Below are 18,469 nucleotides of genomic sequence, written 5' to 3'. Positions count from 1 at the left end.
CCAAGGAGCAATGGCTGCACGGGCACAGGAGGGCCGAGAGGAGCTACTCCATGTCCAAGGTCAGGAGGGGTGGCTGTGAAGAGATACCCCTCATCCAAGGTAAGGAGCAGTGCCTGCGCTTTGCTGGAGCAGCCGTGAAGAGATGCCCCACATCAAAGGTAAGAGAAACCCAAGTAAGATGGTAGGTTTTGCAAGAGGGCATCAGAGGGCAGACACACTGAAACCATAATCACAGAAAACTACTCAATCTAATCACACGGACCACAGCTTTGTCTAACTCAATAAAACTAAGCCATGCTGTGTGGGGCCACCCAAGATGGGGGGGTCATGGTGGACAGGTCTGACAGAATGTGGTCCACTGGAGAAGGGAGTGGCAAACCACTTCAGTATTCTAGCCTTGAGAACCCTATGAACAGTAGGGTATCCGATAGGATACCGAAAGAGGAACTCCCCAGGTCGGTAGGTGCCCAATATGCTACTGAAGATAAGTAGAGAAATAACTCCAGAAAGAATGAAAGGATGGAGCCAAAGCAAAAACAATACCCAGTTCTGGATGTGACTGGTGATAGAAGCAAGGTCCGATGCTGTAAAGAGCAATATTGCATATGAACCTGGAATGTTAGGTCCATGAATCAAGGCAAATTGGAAGTGGTCAAACAGGATATGGCAAGAGTGAACATCAACATTCTAGGAATCAGCGAACTAAAATGGACCGGAATGGGTGAATTTAACTCAGATGACCATTATATCTACTACTGCGGGCAGGAATCCCTCAGAAGAAATGGAGTAGCCATCATGGTCAACAAAAGAGTCCGAAATGCAGTACTTGGATGCAGTCTCAAAAACGACATAATTATCTCTGTTCATTTCCAAGGCAAACCATTCAATATCACAGTAATCCAAGTCTACACCCCAATCAGTAACACTGAAGAAGCTGAGGTTGAACGGTTCTATGAAGACCTATGAGACCTTTTAGAACTAACACCCAAAAAAGATGTCCTTTTCATTATAGGGGACTGGAATGCAAAAGTAGGAAGTCAAAAACACCTGGGGTAACAGTCAAATTTGGCCTTGGAATACGGAATGAAGCAGGGCAAAGACTAATAGAGTTTTGCCAAGAGAACGCACTGGTCACAGCAAACACCCTCTTCCAACAACACAAGAGAAGACTCTACACATGGACATCACCAGATGGTCAACACCGAAATCAGATTGATTATATTCTTTGCAGCCAAAGATGGAGAAGCTCTATACAGTCAGCAAAAACAAGACCAGGAGCTGACTGTGGCTCAGATCATGAACTCCTTATTGCCAAATTCAGACTTAAATTGAAGAAAGTAGGGAAAACCACTAGGCCATTCAGGTATGACCTAAATCGAAGCCCTTATGATTATACAGTGGAAGTGAGAAATAGATTTAAGGGACTAGATCTGATAGAGTGCCTGTTGAACTATGGATGGAGGTTCATGACATTGTACAGGAGACAGGGATCAAGACCATCCCCATGGAAAAGAAATGCAAAAAAGAAAAATGGCTGTTTGGGGAGGCCTTACAAATAGCTGTGAAAAGAAGAGAAGTGAAAAGCAAAGGAGACAAGGAAGGATATAACCATCTGAATGCAGAGTTCCAAAGAATAGCAAGGAGAGATAAGAAAGCCTTCCTCAGCAATCAATGCAAAGAAATAGAGGAAAACAACAGAATGGGAAAGACTAGAGATCTCTTCAAGAAAATCAGAGATACCAATGGAACATTCCATGCAAAGATGGGCTCGATAAAGGACAGAAATGGTATGGACCTAACAGGAGCAGAAGATATTAAGAAGACGTGGCAAGAATACACCTGTACAAAAAAGATCTTCACGACCAAGATAATCACGATGGTGTGATCACTCACCTAGAGCCAGACATCCTGGCTGAATGTGAAGTCAAGTGGGCCTTAGAAAGCATTACTACGAACAAGGCTTGTGGAGGTGATGGAATTTCAGTGGAGCTATTTCAAATTCTGAAAGATGATGCTGTGAAAGTGCTGCACTCAATATGCCAGCAAATTTGGAAAACTCAGCAGTGGCCACAGGACTGGAAAAGGTCAGTTTTCATTCCAATCCCAAAGGAAGGCAATGCCAAAGAATGCTCAAACTACCACAAAATTGCACTCATCTCACACGCTAGTAAAGCAAAGCTCAAAATTCTCCAAGCCAGGCTTCAGCAGTACATGAACCGTGAACTTCCTGATGTTCAAGCTCGTTTTAGAAAAGGCAGAGGAACCAGAGACCAAATTGCCAACATCTGCTGGATCATCGAAAAAGCAAAAGAGTTCCAGAAAAACATCTATTTCTGCTTTATTGACTATGCCAAAGCCTTTGACTGTGTGGATCACAATAAACTGTGGAAAATTCTGAAAGAAATGGGAAAACCAGACCACCTGACCTGCCTCTTGAGAAATCTATATGCAGGTCAGGAAGCAACAGTTAGAACTGGACATGGAACAACAGACTGGTTCCAAATAGGAAAAGGAGTACGTCAAGGCTGTATATTGTCACCCTGCTTATTTAAGTTATATGCAGAGTACATCATGAGAAACGCTGGGCTGGAAGAAGCACAAGCTGGAATCAAGATTGCCAGGAGAAATATCAATAACCTCAGATGTGCAGATCACACCACCCTTATGGCACAAAGTGAAGAGGAACTAAAAAGCCTCCTGATGAAAGTCAAAGAGGAGACTGAAAAAGTTGGCTTAAGCTCAACATTCAGAAAACTAAGATCATGGCATCTGGTCCCATCCCTTCATGGGAAATAGATGGGGAAACAGTGGAAACAGTGTCAGACTTGGGCTCCAAAATCACTGCAGATGGTGATTGCAGCCATGAAATTAAAAGACTCCTTGGAAGGAAAGTTATGACCAACCTAGATAGCATATTCAAAAGCAGAGACATTACTTTGCCAACAAAGGTCCATCTAGTCAAGGCTATGGTTTTTCCAGTAGTCATGTATGGATGTGAGAGTTGGACTGTGAAGAAAGCTGAGTGCCAAAGAATTGATGCTTTTGAACTGTGGTGTTGGAGAAGATGCTTGAGAGTCCCCTGGACTGCAAGCAGATCCAACCAGTCCATTCTAAAGGAGATCAGCCCTGGGTGTTCTTTGGAAGGAATGATGCTAAAGCTGAAACTCCAGTACTTTGGCCACCTCATGCGAAGAGTCGACTCATCGGAAAAGACTCTGATGCTGGGAGGGATTGGGGGCAGGAGGAGAAGGGGATGACAGAGGATGAGATGGCTGGATCACATCACTGACTTGATAGATGTAAGTCTGAGTGAACTTTGGGAGTTGGTGATGGACAGGGAGGCCTGGCGTGCTGCAATTCATGGACTGCAAAGAGCTGGACATGGGTGAGCGACTGAACTGAACTGAACTGAACTGAGATTTAAGTTTCTGTCACAGCAACCCAAGGAATCTTAACAAATACTAACTAACAGTGAGCCTGAGAAGCTAGATGGGTGGTTCCAGCTGACCCTTGAGTCACCAGTCCAAGACTCAAATTTTGTTTGTCTTTCTGTTGCCAGAACCTGGGCATGACTGCTGAGTGAGCAAAGTACAGCAAGCAAGCAAGGTTTCCTCTTTCTTCTTCCAGAGACCTGACAGTTGTCACACATATATAGACTTGCTCAAAGCATGTTATGTAAACTGAAGGAGAAAACTATGTTACTATAATGTCTAGTGAGGTGCAAGAACTTTTGGTTATTTTTAATAATAATTTTAATAGTCACACATGTTAAGGAAATTACAGTGCTATAAAGTGTTCATTAAAAACATAGTCCCTAAAGTATCCTGACCTCAATTTCTACTAAAAAGAATTGATTTTAGCTTCAATCAGCATTCAGCCTCCCAGGTATAGTCACCTCCCCCATGACTCAGTGTGAGATGGCACAGGAAATAGCAGCCAAGTAGAGCCTCATGTAATTAGATGATACTCTGTAACTAGGGACCAGCTTGGAGTAAGGAGAAGATTGTCTAAATCTAAAAGCATACCATATACACTGTCATGTATAAAACCAGTGGCTAATGGGAACCTGCTGTATGGCACAGGGAGCTCAGCTTAGCTTGCTGCTCTGGGATGACCTAGAATGGTGAGGTGGGATGAGGGGAGGAGGGAGGGAGGCTCATGACGGAGGCAATATATGTATACATATAGCTGATTCACTTTGTTGTACAGGAGAAACTAATACAACAATATAAAGCAATTTTACTCAATAGTAAAATAAATAAAATGAAAGCTTTCAAGCAAAAAAATAAAACAGAAAAGCATACCACACCCTCTGAGCCAAATAAAGGGATTCCACCTTCCCTATGATATAGCGTTTAATGCTTACTGATGCTGCTTTTTGTTTGTTTGAGGCAATGGGGCTGTCTCTGCTTAAATGGTTCATAGAACTGAAAACCTTCTCCTGTATTCCATCCTAGTAACTAATTATGAGGATGATTTAAAATACTTCATTAATAGTTTTATACATATTCATACAATGCTATATATTTCTAAAAAGTTAATTCATATGGGAAAACAAACCAAGCCCTTAGCAAAAAGTAAATTAGATTCTACATGCAAAATCATTTCCAGGTGGACAAGAAATGTAAATACCAGGAATAAAAACATAAGCATACAGAAGGAGGTACGGCTATTTTTATAATCTAAGGATAAATCCAAGCACGACACCAAAAAGAGAAATTAATAAAGGAAAAGACTGATAGATTAAACAACTGAACAAAAACTTCTCTGACAGTAAAGAAATGACAATCGACATACTCCTTGGAAGAAAAGTTATGACCAATCTAGATAGCATATTGAAATGCAGAGACATTACTTTGCCAACAAAGGTCCATCTAGTCAAAGGTATGGTTTTTCCTGTGGTCATGTATGGATGTCAGAGTTGGACTGTGAAGAAGGCTGAGCACCGAAGAATTGATGCTTTTGAACTGTGGTGTTGGAGAAGACTCTTGAGAGTCCCTTGGACTGCAAGGAGATCCAACCAGTCCATTCTGAAGGAGATCAGCCCTGGGATTTCTTTGGAAGGAATGATGCTAAAGCTGAAACTCCAGTACTTTGGCCACCTCATGCGAAGAGTTGACTCATTGGAAAAGACTCTGATGCTGGGAGGGATTGGGGGCAGGAGGAGAAGGGGACGACAGAGGATGAGATGGCTGGATGGCATCACCGACTTGATGGACGTGAGTTTGAGTGAACTCCGGGAGTTGGTGATGGACAGGGAGGCCTGGCGTGCTGCGATTCATGGGGTCGCAAAGAGTCGGACATGGGTGAGCGACTGAACTGAACTGAACTGAACTGATACAAATGAAAACTGTATTTAAAATCAATATGAAAATGACTAACATGCCAAAGAAAAATGGATGCTGAAAGCAATTGGTCTGGAGACCAACACAGGAATCTATATCAGAACCTTAAAAACAGGCTTACCTTTTGACTCATCAAATTCTACTTCTAATAACTTACTCTCTGAAAACAATTTTCTTAACAAGGATTCACTTTAGCATTGTGAATACAAGCAAACACCAAGCAAACAAACAAAACTATCAATGTGAATGTTAAATTATAATTCACCCCATCTGTTCAATGGAATAATCTACTGCCATTAAAAACAGAATGAGACGTATATTCGTTGACATGAAAAGACAGTCACAATGTACTACTAGTATGTGAGGGGAAAAATGAGATCACAAAAGAATAAAAATGATGTGGATGACAAAGACTACTGACAGTTAAAGCATGTTCTTCCTGGGCACAGAGTGGACTGTTTCCACCTCCATCCCTGCTCCTGACACACTCAGTCTGCTGTGTCTTTGTGAGTACGTTCCCTGCAATAGGCAGAGCTGTAATATTTTTTTTTTTTAGTGACATACTGATACTTTTTTTTTTAATTTAATTTTATTTTTTAACTTTACAATATTGTATTGGTTTTGCCATATATCGAAATGAATCCGCCACAGGTATACACGTGCTCCCCATCCTGAACCCTCCACCCTCCTCCCTCCCCATACCATCCCCCTAGGTAATCGTAATCTTAGAGCTACATGCTGAAGGTGGCAGAGATACCGAGTTCTAGAAAGACAAACAGGAGTAGAAACAGCCCTACCCCATCCCCACCTGGAATATCTACCCTGGACTGCTGTGTGAGAAAAATAACCAGTGTGTCTGTTATCTCACTATATTTCGGGTCTACATTCAGTAGTTTGGCCTGCTGGAACAGAGTAGAATACCAGCGTGCGTGCACATGTGTGCTCAGTCATGCCCTACCCTTTGTGACCCCATGGACTGTAGCCCGCCAGGCTCCTCTGTCCATGGGGTTTCCCAGGCAAGAATACTAGAGTGGGTAGCCATTCCCTGATCCAGGGGGTCTTCCCGATTCAGTGATCGAACCCACATCTCCTGTATTGCAGGCGGATTCTTTACCACTGCACCACCTGGGAAGCAAAATAATGCCTAAAAAAACACAAAAAGAAAATTGGCCACCACTCTATAAAGTGAAATAGTTGTAGACATTTGCAACCTGGCCTTACTTGACTTAGAGAAAACTAATTTCCTGAGGTTTGTAATTTACTTGGAAATGTCACGTGGGCGCTGAAGTCTGCGCACCTGGGCTGGAGTCCTGGGTCCTGACATGCTGTGCAGCACGACCTGGGGCTCTCACCTCATTGACTGGCCACTTCTTACCTTTCGCCACTTAAAGGAAAGGTTAAGAGCTTGGGTTCCAGAAGTAAACTGCCTGAGTTCAGACCTTGCTCTGGAACTTCATAAATCTCTCTGGCTTTCTCATCTATACATAGAGAAAATAAAAGGTCTAATGCCACATGAGAATGTATGAGAAATAAATGGATGTATACACGCAGAGCAATCAGGACAGTGTCTGACATAATTGTGTATGTGTAGCCATTACCACTGTTGCTGCTGCTTGTACCACCACCACCTACCAGCAGCAGCAGGCACACATCGAGCAGAAAAATAAATAAATAAACGGCGAATGATGTCATCAGAAGGTGAATAGCACTTGGACCTCAATGCAGCCAAGCTTATTCTCTAAGACTGACAGCTGGTCATCTGTGGTCACATGGTCACTTAGGGGGTCTCAAGTAACCTTCCTCTCTACCAACTTCCAAGTAGACTCAAGGTCCTTTGCAAGGCAGGTGGAAAGACAAGCCTCCACCAGGAAGTTCCAAACACAAAGCACAAAGATATTGACATACGGGCACCATTTTGTGTCTGAAAATCCATCAGAATGTCCTTTGCAATAGCCTCCTAACTCATTTTTCTACATCTACTCTGGCCTCTTTGATCTCATCTCACAGGATGGGGTTTTCCAAACAGAAATGTGATGCTGGTCCCTTCAGCTCTAAAAGTGAAAGAGAAGTCGCTCAGTCGTATCCTACTCTTTGCGACCCCATGGACTTGTAGCCTGCCAGACTCCTCTGTCCATGGGATTCTCCAGGCAAGAATACTGGAGTGGGTTGCCATTTCCTTCTCCAGGGGATCTTCCCAACCCAGGGATCGAACCCGGGTCTCCTGAATTGTAGGCAGATGCTTTTACCATCTAAGCCACCTCTAAGGACAAACACAAAAATCCTTAGCATGGCGTTCGTGTCCTGCTTGGTAATAATCTCATGCCTACTTTTCCCTCCGTCAGCTTGCCTTGGTCTACATAAACCCACCATACTTCCTCCCTCCAGAAGGCCTTTTGGCAAACATTTCCTGATGCCTGCAAATGACTAGCCTTCCTGTCGTTGCCTGGGGTAAGTCCTGTTTATCCTGTGGATCTCTGTCAAGTACCTGCTTGCTAGGTCTTATGACACTTGAGCCCCTCCTTCACCAAGCTTATCACACTTGCAAATGTGACACTGATTTGTGTGACAGCTGGTTTAGTGCCTAAAATGAAGGCTCCATGAGGACATCTGTGCTCTCCACAATAACCCAGAGAAGAACACACCACTTGAGATTGGGCAGAAGCTGAATAAACATCTTGCAGTCGATCAAATGAATCAAGTGAAAGGAAGAAATGAAAGGCTGTGGAACAACCGCAACTCGGGTCAAATGTATAGGGAAAAGACAGGATTTCAAAACCTGAAACTTGCCAGCATAGCTAAGAATTACAAAAACATTATCATTATCGCTGCATCAAGATCAAATCTGCCCACAGCCATGTTCCTGAAGACAAAAAAAAACAAAAAAGGAGGTCTTGAAGACTTGTGGAGTCTCACGTAAGCATGAAGCTAACACCAGAATCGAGACTTCTTTCTACCATTTCCTAAGTCAAATAAGGGGCTTCCCCGGTGGCTGCCGTCTATGGGGTTGGAGAGTCGGACACGACTGAAGCAACTCAGCAGCAGCTGCAGTAGCCGCCAGTGGCTCAGTGGTAAAGAATACGCCTGCCAGTGCAGGAGACATGGGTTTGATCCCTGGGTCGTCAAGATACCCTGGAGGACGACATGGTAACCCACTCAGTATTCTTGCCTGGAGAATCCCACGGACAGAGGAGCCTTGAGGGCTACAGCCCATGCAGTTAGTTGCAAAAGAGTCAGATGCCACTTACAGACTAAATAACAAGAAGTCAAATAAGTGGCTGTATCTTCTGCTGCTTTTATCTGTCTTCTCTGTAAGGAAGTTACATTCAGTTCACCTCTTCCAGCTAGCTCTTTCTCAGTTCCCAGAAGAAACTGAGATCAGAAACTGCCAGAAACTGCCCTGGAGAGACTGCTTTCATCACTGGTCTGTGTGGAAAACCTGGACTGCAAAAAGGGAAACGACCCTAAACAGATACAACCATTGGGTAAGCAGTGAGGTGGGAAGGTGGGGCTTGGGTGTGTGAAGAGTTATCATCCTGTTTATGAAAACAGCAAGGATCATCTGGCTAGATGAACATATGCTAACAACTTCCTTCACTTTTGATTTTTTTTGGGGCGGGGGGTAAAGAGAATGTACAGAAGTTTAAAGGCTGATTTATTTAATAAATTTCTTAACTCGATTTAAAGAAAATATTGAGTTGGCCAAAAAGTTCATTCGGGTTTGTCATAGGATGCTTTTTGGCCAATCCAATATAAGGTGGCCCACACGTTAACAGACAAGGGTCTCAAAGGGTGACAAATCACAGGGCCAATGGTCTACATATTTAGGAAAAACTCAATTTACGTTGCCATGATCACTACTACTTTCAAAAAGGAGAAAAGGTGAAATACATAGCATCTTTTTTTAAACAATCAGTTTATCATCAGTTCAGTTCAGTTGCTCAGTCGCGTCTGACTCTTTGAGACCCCATGGACTGCAGCACACCAGGCTTCCCTGTCCATCACCAACTCCCAGAGCTTGTTCAAACTCATGCCCATCAAGTCGGTTATGCCATCCAACCATTTCATCCTCTGTCGTCCCCTTCTCCTCCTGCCCTCAATCCTTCCCAGCATCAGGGTCTTTTCTAATGAGTCAGTTCTTCACATCAGGTAACCAAAGTACTGGAGCTTCAGCTTCACCATCAGTCCTTCCAATGAATATTCAGGACTAATTTCCTTTAGGATGGACTGGTTGGATCTCCTTGCAGTCCAAGAGCCTCTCAAGAGTCTTCTCCAACACCACAGTTCAGAAGCATTAATTCTTCAGCGCTCAGCTTTCTTTATAGTCCAACTCTTGACATCCATACATGACCACTGGAAAAACCATAGCCTTGACTAGATGGACCTTTGTTGGCAAAGTAATGTCTCTGCTTTTTAATATGCTATCTAGGTTGGTCATAGCTTTTCTTCCAAAGAGTAAGCGTCTTTTAATTTCATGGCTGCAATCAACATGTGCAGTGATTCTGGAGCCCAAGAAAATAAAGTCTGTCACTGTTTCCATTGTCAGGGTATTAATATAATAGCCACCAGGGACGCCCAATATAATAGCTACCAACCTGGACACTTGACACTTAACTAGTAAACCATGTGATCTGGAACTTCTCCTGCACAGCTGACAGTCTTGGAGTGGGTGCCAGGGAGGCAGGCTTCTGGCTCGCAGTCACCAGTCAGCTGAAGTACAAGAGGGCACATCTGGGGTGTGGCAGACCATTTAGGGGTGGTAATCAACAACATGCGACAGCTAGTACAGACACAAACATCTCACCCAGGAAAAGACAGCCAGACACTCAGATGAAAAGGAGAGGCAAGAGCAGAGATAACGAGGTAACACTGTTATCTCTGGTTATTTAAGGATAAAAGATTTAGGTACAAGACATGCAGTACCATGAGGCATTTGCAAAGTACTTCAGTAAGGTCAATACCACCTGGAATAAGATAGATAAAATTAAATCAGGTATTACATTGAGATTAAACTTTCCTCAACCCTGTTCTAATTTGAGAGTTCTTTCATGTTTCAGCATTAGAAAAGAACTGTTACTATTTTTTTTTTTTAAGCCCACATACAATTTATAGAAAAAAAAAAAAAAAAAAGCACATTAGGAAAGGGTGCCTAGGGTTGGGGTAAAAACAAGGACTTCAGAGCCAAATTCCACTCTGGGCAGTCATCATTTCTTTCTGTCTCAGTTTCCTTCTGTAAAATGTCAAAAATATTGGGCTGGCCAAAAGGTTCGTTCAGGTTTTTCTGTAAAAGGCTATGGAAAATTCTGAATGACCTTTCTGATCAACCCAGTAATAGTTGGGTAATAGTTGTTGGTCCTGGTTGTAAGGATTAAGTACATTAATATTTATAAAAGACCTAGAACATCATATCCTTTTAGAATTATCTGTTAAACATGCACTCTTCACATTCTTTGCTTTCTTTAGTTTAATTAGGTTAAGTAGGCTTCCATCTCATAAAACACATGAAGGAGCCTAAGTATCTATTCTGAGACCTAATTGCTCATACCGTCTACTCATGCAATAAATACCTTCTGCTCATACAACAAATTCTATTAAAAGAAAAGTATCCATCTTTTACTTTTATTCAACTTACATAGAAAAATGGCCACAAAAAATAGCCATCACTTACTGAGTACTTACATTGTATTACACATACTTCATGTCACCTGACCCTTACAACAATTCTATAAATTAGATGTTACTAACCCCACTCATGGGGCTTCCCAGGTAGCTCAAGTGGTAAAGAATCCACCTAACAATGCAGTAGCCATGGGTTCAATCCCTAGGTTGGGAAGATCCCCTGGAGGAGGAAATGGCAACCTATTCCAGTATTCTTGGCTGGAAAAGCCCACGGACAGAGAGGCCTGGAGGGTTACAGTTCATGGGATTGTACAGACACGACTGAGCACTCACATGCTAACTCTTAGTTGCAGCATGCAGGATCTAGTTCCCCGTTGTTGTTGTTCAGTCGCCTAGTCATGTCCGACTCTTTGCGACCCCATGGACTGCAGCGTGTCAGGCCTCCCTGTCCCTCACCATCTCCCAGAGTTTGCCCAAGTTCATGTTCATTGCATCAGTGATGCCATCCAGCCATCTTGTCCTCAGTCGCCCTCTTCTCCTTCTTTACTCAGTCTTTCCCAACATCAGGGACTTTTCCAATGACTCATCTGTTCGCATCAGATGACCAAAATACTGGAGCTTCAGCTTCAGCATCAGTCCTTTCAGTGAATATTTAGGGTTGATCTCCCTTAAGATTGACTGGTTTGGTCTCCATCCTGTCCAAGGGACTTTCAGGAGTCTTCTCCACCACCACAGTTCGAAGGCATTAATTCTTTGGCATTCTGCCCTCTTTATGGTCAAGCTCTCACAACCATATGTGACCACTGGGAAAATTATAGACTTGACTATATGGACATTCATCAGCAGATTAAGGTCTCTTAATCTGGCATATTAGGATTGAGCTTCCCTGGTGGCTCAGACAGTAAAATCGTCTGCTTGCAGTGCTGGAGACCCAGATTCAATCCCTGTTTTGGGAAGATCCCTTGGACAAGGGAATAGCAACCCACTCCAGTACTCTTGCCTGGAAAATTCCATGGATGGAGGAATCTCATAGGCTACAGTCCATGGGGGCCGCAAAGAGTCAGACACGACTGAGAGACTTTGCTTCCCTAAGGTCTCTGCTTTTCAACACACTGTATAGGTTTGCCATTACTTTCCTGCCAAGAAGCGATCACCTTCTGATTTCATGGCTGCAGTCACCATCCACCATAATTTCAGAGCCCAAGAAGAGGAAATCTGTCACAGCTTCCACCTTTTCCCTTTCTGTTTGCCAGGCAATAGTGGGGCCTTGTTCTCTGACCAGGGACCAAATCCAGATCCCTGAATTGGGAACTGAGTCTTAGCCATTCCTTCACCAAAGAAATCCCTGCTGCTGCTGCTAAGTCACTTCAGTCATGTCCGACTCTGTGCAACTCCATAGATGGCAGCCCACCAGGCTCCCCCGTCCCTGGGATTCTCCAGGCAAGAACTCTGGAGTGGGTTGCCATTTCCTTCTCCAATGCATGAAAGTGAAAAGTGAAAGTGAAGTCGCTCAGTCATGTCCAGCTCTTCACGACCCCATGAACTGCAGCCTACCAGGTTCCTCCATCCATGGGATTTTCCAGGCAAGAGTACTGGATTGGGGTGCCATTGCCTTCTCTGAAGAAATCCCTAAAATGCCTAATTTTTGCATCATATTTTATTTAGTTACTTTTGGCTGTGGTGGGTCTTCATTGCTTTGAGGACTTTTCTCTAGTTGTGGCGAGCAGGGGACACTCTCTAGTCACAGTTCAAGGGCTTTTCATTGTAGTGGCCTCTCATTGCAGAGGACAGGCCCTACAGTGTGTGGGCTTCATCAGTTGTGCAGCACGGGCTTCAGAAGTCATGGTGTGTGGGCTCAGGAGTTGCAGTTTCTGGGCTCCAGAGCACAAGCTCAACAGTTGTGGCCACAGGCTTAGCTGATCTGTGGCTAGGGGAATCCTCCTGACTCAGGGATGGAACCCATGTCTCCTGCATGGGTAGGTGGATTCTTTACCACTGAGCCCCTGAATCATATTTTTAAGTTCAGATGAGCCACGCATCAAAGTAAAAAGCAAAAATAAGTATAATGGGGACATTAAATGCAAATACCAATATTCTTTTCCTTTTTTAAAGGAAGTCAGGAGTGGGTGTGAGAGGCACATAGAAGCCATCGAGCCCACCATGTCCGGCACATGGCAACCCCTGGGATTTCCGTGAACAATGGGGCAGCCACCTTCGATTTACAACGAAACGCCCTGTTCACTACTTGTTCAGGATGAAATAAAGAGTTTTTAGTCAAATCCAGTTTCCAGCACAGTTTCTCGTCTACACACGCACATCACCTTAGAATGTGATCTTTTACCCTACACTGTATTCTCAAAGGATCCAGTCACAGAGCCCCCAGAGTGAGCCTTCAGTAAATCTCTGCTCTCGAAGTGAAAAGTTCCACGCTTCTATGTATTTTACAAATTGAAAGCACAGGTAAATAATGATACCTGGAATGATACTGATCACTTTCCCTTTTGACAACCCTCTTTAAAACTGCTCACAGTATCACTATGATGGAGCCACACCCGCTAACGTGGTCTGTGTGTTTGAATAGTTTGACAGAAAGATACAGAAATTCAAGAGAATAGAAGACATCATAAATCACTGTGTAGGAAGTTCCCCAAAGTGGTTTCTGCAGAGCATTTGCCCAGTCTTGGTTACTGCACAAGCTGAACAGGTATTACAGGTTTCTAGTCTGAACTCTTCTATACTCTATACTTCAGGCTTTATCTCTGAATGTCAAAGATTCCATCACTGTCAACGTAAGTGTAAAACTCAGCAGGGATGTGGGCGAACTAAACGCTCTCCCCAAATCTGTAAAAATGATGTCTAAGATGCCAATATAAAAAGTTCCTCTCCAAGAATAAGATTCTTTTGATCCAAGGTTTACTATGTGATTGAAAAGAAACTAGGGTTAAACAACAGAGAAGTGAGGTGCTCACATCCTAGGTTCCTCAATAAAAAAACAAACGTGTGCTAAGCATCAGGAATGGACTGGGTATAAGGATGCCAGCACGTAAGCTTGACCGAATGGTGTGATACAGTTCATATTCCTTATAAAGTCACTTACAGAGTACCAAATAAAACCAAACTTCACATATTTCTTAGAAGACCTGCAACCTATCCATCTATGGGAACATCATTCTCACCCTATCAAATGAAAATTTTTCAGCAACTCCAAAACCATCACCTTTGAGGAATTTTACATAATACGAGTGTGTCCTCCAACCTGGGGCCTTCATGGAAGACAGAGCAAGGTTGCTTTTGTTTTTTTTCCCCTGGCAGGAGGTTGTTTAATTGGTTGTTTTCTGAGGAGAAAAGTTGAGGAGACAATGGGGGTGCGATTGAAGTGGGGAGAGGGGGGTTTGTTTATGTTGAATACAGGTCCGCCTGCTAATGCAGGAGATGCGGTTCAATCCCTGAAATGACAACCCACTCCAGTATTCTTGCTTGGAGAGTTCCATGGACAGAGAAGCTTGGCCTACTACAGTCCAAGGGGTTGCAAAGAGTCAGACATGACAGTGACTGAACATAACACAGCAAAGATGAGATAAAGCTATATCTTGGGGACTTTCCTGGCTGTCCACTGGTTAAGACTCTGCTTTCCAGTGCAGGGGATGTGGGTTCAATTCCTGGTCAGGCAACTAAGATCCAACACGCTGCAGGGTGCGGCCAAAAACTAAATAAGTAAAACTCTTATTAAAAAAAAAAAACACTCTATCTGGGTTTGGTTGTGAAAGAAAAACAAGTTCTTATCAGGCAGCCTTACTTTTCTCAAGAGAGAGAAGAGATGGGGGTTGTTAGATACCTCTGTAGAGGTGATGAGAGACCATTTAAAGGGTCACTGAGCATTACAGACGACCCAGGTGAGACCTGGAAATTAGAAACTTGTGATAGACCCAAATAGTAGTTTATTTTTCCCAAATAGCAGATAAGAAGAGATGGGCGAGTTTCCCACACTGCAAAACTCAGAATGGAAAACATGAACAAGAAGTCAGCCGCAGTTTCCCAGAGGACACTGGAACTGACCAGCAACAGAGAGCAGACATAAATTTGGGGGCATACACCTTCTCTCTGCACTTCCCTGGTAGCTCAGACAGTAAAGAATCTGCCTGGAATGATGGAGACCTGGCTTCGATCCCTGGGTTGGGAAGATCCCCTAGAGGAGGGCATGGCAACACACCCCAGGATTCTTGCCTGGAATGAATCCCCATGGACAGAGGAGGCTGGCGGGCTACAGTCCATGGGGTCCCAAAGAGTCAGACAGGACTGAGACACTCACACACACACACACACACCCCTCTCCTCTCTGGTTAATATGACAGAAAGACAAATACAAGTGGCTTCAAACTCTGGTTCCTAGTTAAGTAGATATGACGTTAGTCAAGCTAGTTTTTTTATGCCTTCCTTCCTCATCTGCTTAAAAGGGGGTTGGATTATAATAACTACCTTTACCAAATTATTCTGAGTATTTAAGGAGATAATATATGAAAAGACCCCACATTGTTTCTGCCACTTGATAGGCAATAGATGAATATAACTTGGGCTTTTTTTTTTTTTTTTTACCTGCATAAAATAAGAACATGAAACCAGCCTGGAATTACATTCCACTGTAAATTCTGTCTTAGATTTTAGTTGTCTTGACCACACTTCATATCCTGTGAATTTTCTAAGTTACTTTCCACTACCGACACTATGACTAATAATGATACCATCTTATATTTGTAAGGTTCTTTGCCACTTAAAAAGTATTTACAGGGCACTTCCTTGGCAGTCCAGTGGTTAGGACTTTGCCTTCCAATGCAGAGGATGGGAGTTCGATCCCTGGTGAGGGATCTAATATATCACATGCCTCAGGGTCAAAAAATCCCCCATAAAACAGAAGCTAAAATACTGTCACAAATTTAATGAAATGGTCTACATCAAAAAAAATTTTTAAGACAAAAGCATTCACTTTCACTATCTCATTCACTAGTTCTGACAACAAGTGACTCTGATAGAGAGAGAACAGTTAACTGCTATCAATTTATATACGAGGAAACTAAGAGGCAGGGAAAGAAAATGACTTGTCTAGGTCAATTTAATGTTCATTTTGTTATCTTTGTTCTGTAAAAGTGCTGAAATTCATTATAAAGAAAGACAATCTCTTCCTGTTTAAAACATAGGCTCCCTTGGCTTTTCCTTTTATAAAGCTAACTTACCTTGTGCTTTGTCAGCCATTTCACGTGTCCATTTTAAAAGGCCCAAGTTAAAAGCTACTCAGAAATGAGAGAAAATACACAAAAGCAGATACGTGTCTGAAGGTACCTAGACTGGTAATCTGACTCGGCAGGCACCCAGTAGATGTTTGCCGATATGCAAAACAGCTTCTTATGCAAGCCTATAAATTTCTTAATAATTTAATACACATGGCTCTCTCCCTGTGTTCTGTATTTACAGGTATAATTTGTTTCATTGGGGGAGGGGCTACAGTTTAGATGACGATACACTCTAATTTGTTTTTTTCCCTACATACAAATAGTACCCCAAGGAATTGAGGAAATACAGACATCTGTGAGTGGAATTCAGATAATCCATTATGTTAAATGAGAAGTAAATTATTCTTCCTCTTCATTCTAACTGAAATTCAGCATTTCCTTTAATTATGAACACAGACAAGAAGCCACTCTGGTATTAGCAACACCTCTGATTTTTATCAACAATAGAATTCACATATTTTATATTGTGTTACAGTTACTGCAGAGATCCTGAAATATCATTTACACTCATCACCACTTCAAAATTACCATAGTGACCAGACTCACTTCTGGGTTTTATTTAATGTGACATAGATACTACCGTGTCACAAATTTGCTTGAAAACTGTCTTATCTATATCTCAATAGGATTGGACGGCTTTGCAATCATAAATTTGTCTGTGTATGTGTAACACAGATTTTAAAAAGATTAAGAACTTCTGCTTCAAAGGACAGTTAAGACCCTGCAGACTTTCCCTCTCTCAGTGCTCGACTCCAAGAGATTCCCCACCCTTTACCTCCTCATCCCCAGTCTGCCCACCTCACACCCTTCTCCATCCTGCCTGGCTTCAAATGCAAGGACTTTGGGAAGAGGACAAAGAGCAAAACCTATGGCCAATTCTGCGTCCCTTTGCTCCTCTCCCCTCAGATAGATTATTTATATCCACAGCCTCTAAACCCATTCCCCTCTCCTAAACTCCAGAGTGTCTTTCGTGACTCTTTGCTCCTTAAACCCTAACACCAAGATCAGAAATAAAATGCCGAGGGTAGTCAGCGTGCCACTCTCAACTGGACAGATCAGTTTTTTAATACCCAAAAACAATGAGGAAGCAGAACAGAGAACTGAGTAATGGAGGGAACAGTCTGGGGAAGGGAGGTGGGCTGCAGAAAAAGCTTTTTATTTTTCATCTTCCTGGTGTCAGAAGGAAAGAAAGAAGGGATGAATAAAGGAAACACATACACACCCATTCACATCTGGAGAAAGCACCCCATGGGTGATGAAACTACTCTAAAGGAAGAAGAACAAGTAAGGCTGTGTCGTCCCTCTTGGAAGTAGGCAAGAAAAGAAGTATGGGTTGAACTGAGAACAGTGAAGAAAGAGGACCTGCTGGTTAGTTCTTGGTAGCAGAGGGGTCAGTCAAGCACTCGGTTCAGACTAAGAACTGTCCAAACAGAAAGCTCAGGTTGGTTCATATTGATGTGGTTCTTCTCCCCAGCTTTCATGAACAAAACTCCAAGGGAGACCCTAGAGCAAGCCCAGGAGCCATCTGCAGAAGCTTAAAGCTAGAGAAAGAGGACTCCAACATGCTTGATTTGGAAGAGAGGGGGAAGGGAAAGGAGAATCCTTACCATGTTAATGGTAGAGGGATCTATCTGTCCAAAAAATAAAACAAAAAATACTGCAAATGAATTAAGTTTCCCAGTACTATCAGTATTATACACTGTGAGTTGGCTGATTTACCCACACAATATTGTTTCTATGGGACAATGCACTGCAAGTTCTAAATATATCATTTAAAGTCTGAACATGGTCACGACAAGGAACTACTTTTACTAATTATGCACCAAACAAAAGTAAAAAAGAAAGCAAAAGTTTAGGAAATGATGAAAACATTAGATGATGGGTGATTGCAGCCATGAAATTAAAAGACGCTTACTCCTTGGAAGGAAAGTTATGACCAACCTAGACAGCATATTCAAAAGCAGAGACATTATTTTGCCAACAAAGGTCCGTCTAGTCAAGGCTGTGGTTTTTCCAGTGGTCATGTATGGATGTGAGAGTTGGACTGTGAAGAAAGCTGAGTGCCGAAGAATTGATGCTTTTGAACTGTGGTGTTGGAGAAGACTCTTGAGAGTCCCTTGGACTGCAAGGAGATCCAACCAGTCCATTCTAAAGGAGATCAGTTCTGGGTGTTCTTTGGAAGGAATGATGCTAAAGCTGTAATTTCAGTTCTTTGGCCACCTC

General features: G+C 42.8%; 1 protein-coding gene across 8 annotated transcripts in view; it reads right to left on the bottom strand.

Annotated features, from left to right (window-relative positions):
• The window catches only part of PLEKHA5 (pleckstrin homology domain containing A5), a 258,725-nt gene that overhangs the window by 203,586 nt on the left and 36,670 nt on the right, over positions 1 to 18,469 (bottom strand). The gene's annotated exons all lie outside the window — the stretch shown is intronic.

This window comes from Bubalus bubalis, chromosome 4, assembly GCF_019923935.1.
Source record: "Bubalus bubalis isolate 160015118507 breed Murrah chromosome 4, NDDB_SH_1, whole genome shotgun sequence".
In the NCBI taxonomy this organism is placed as follows: domain Eukaryota; kingdom Metazoa; phylum Chordata; class Mammalia; order Artiodactyla; family Bovidae; genus Bubalus; species Bubalus bubalis.
This window is presented reverse-complemented; position numbering and strand designations above follow the sequence as displayed.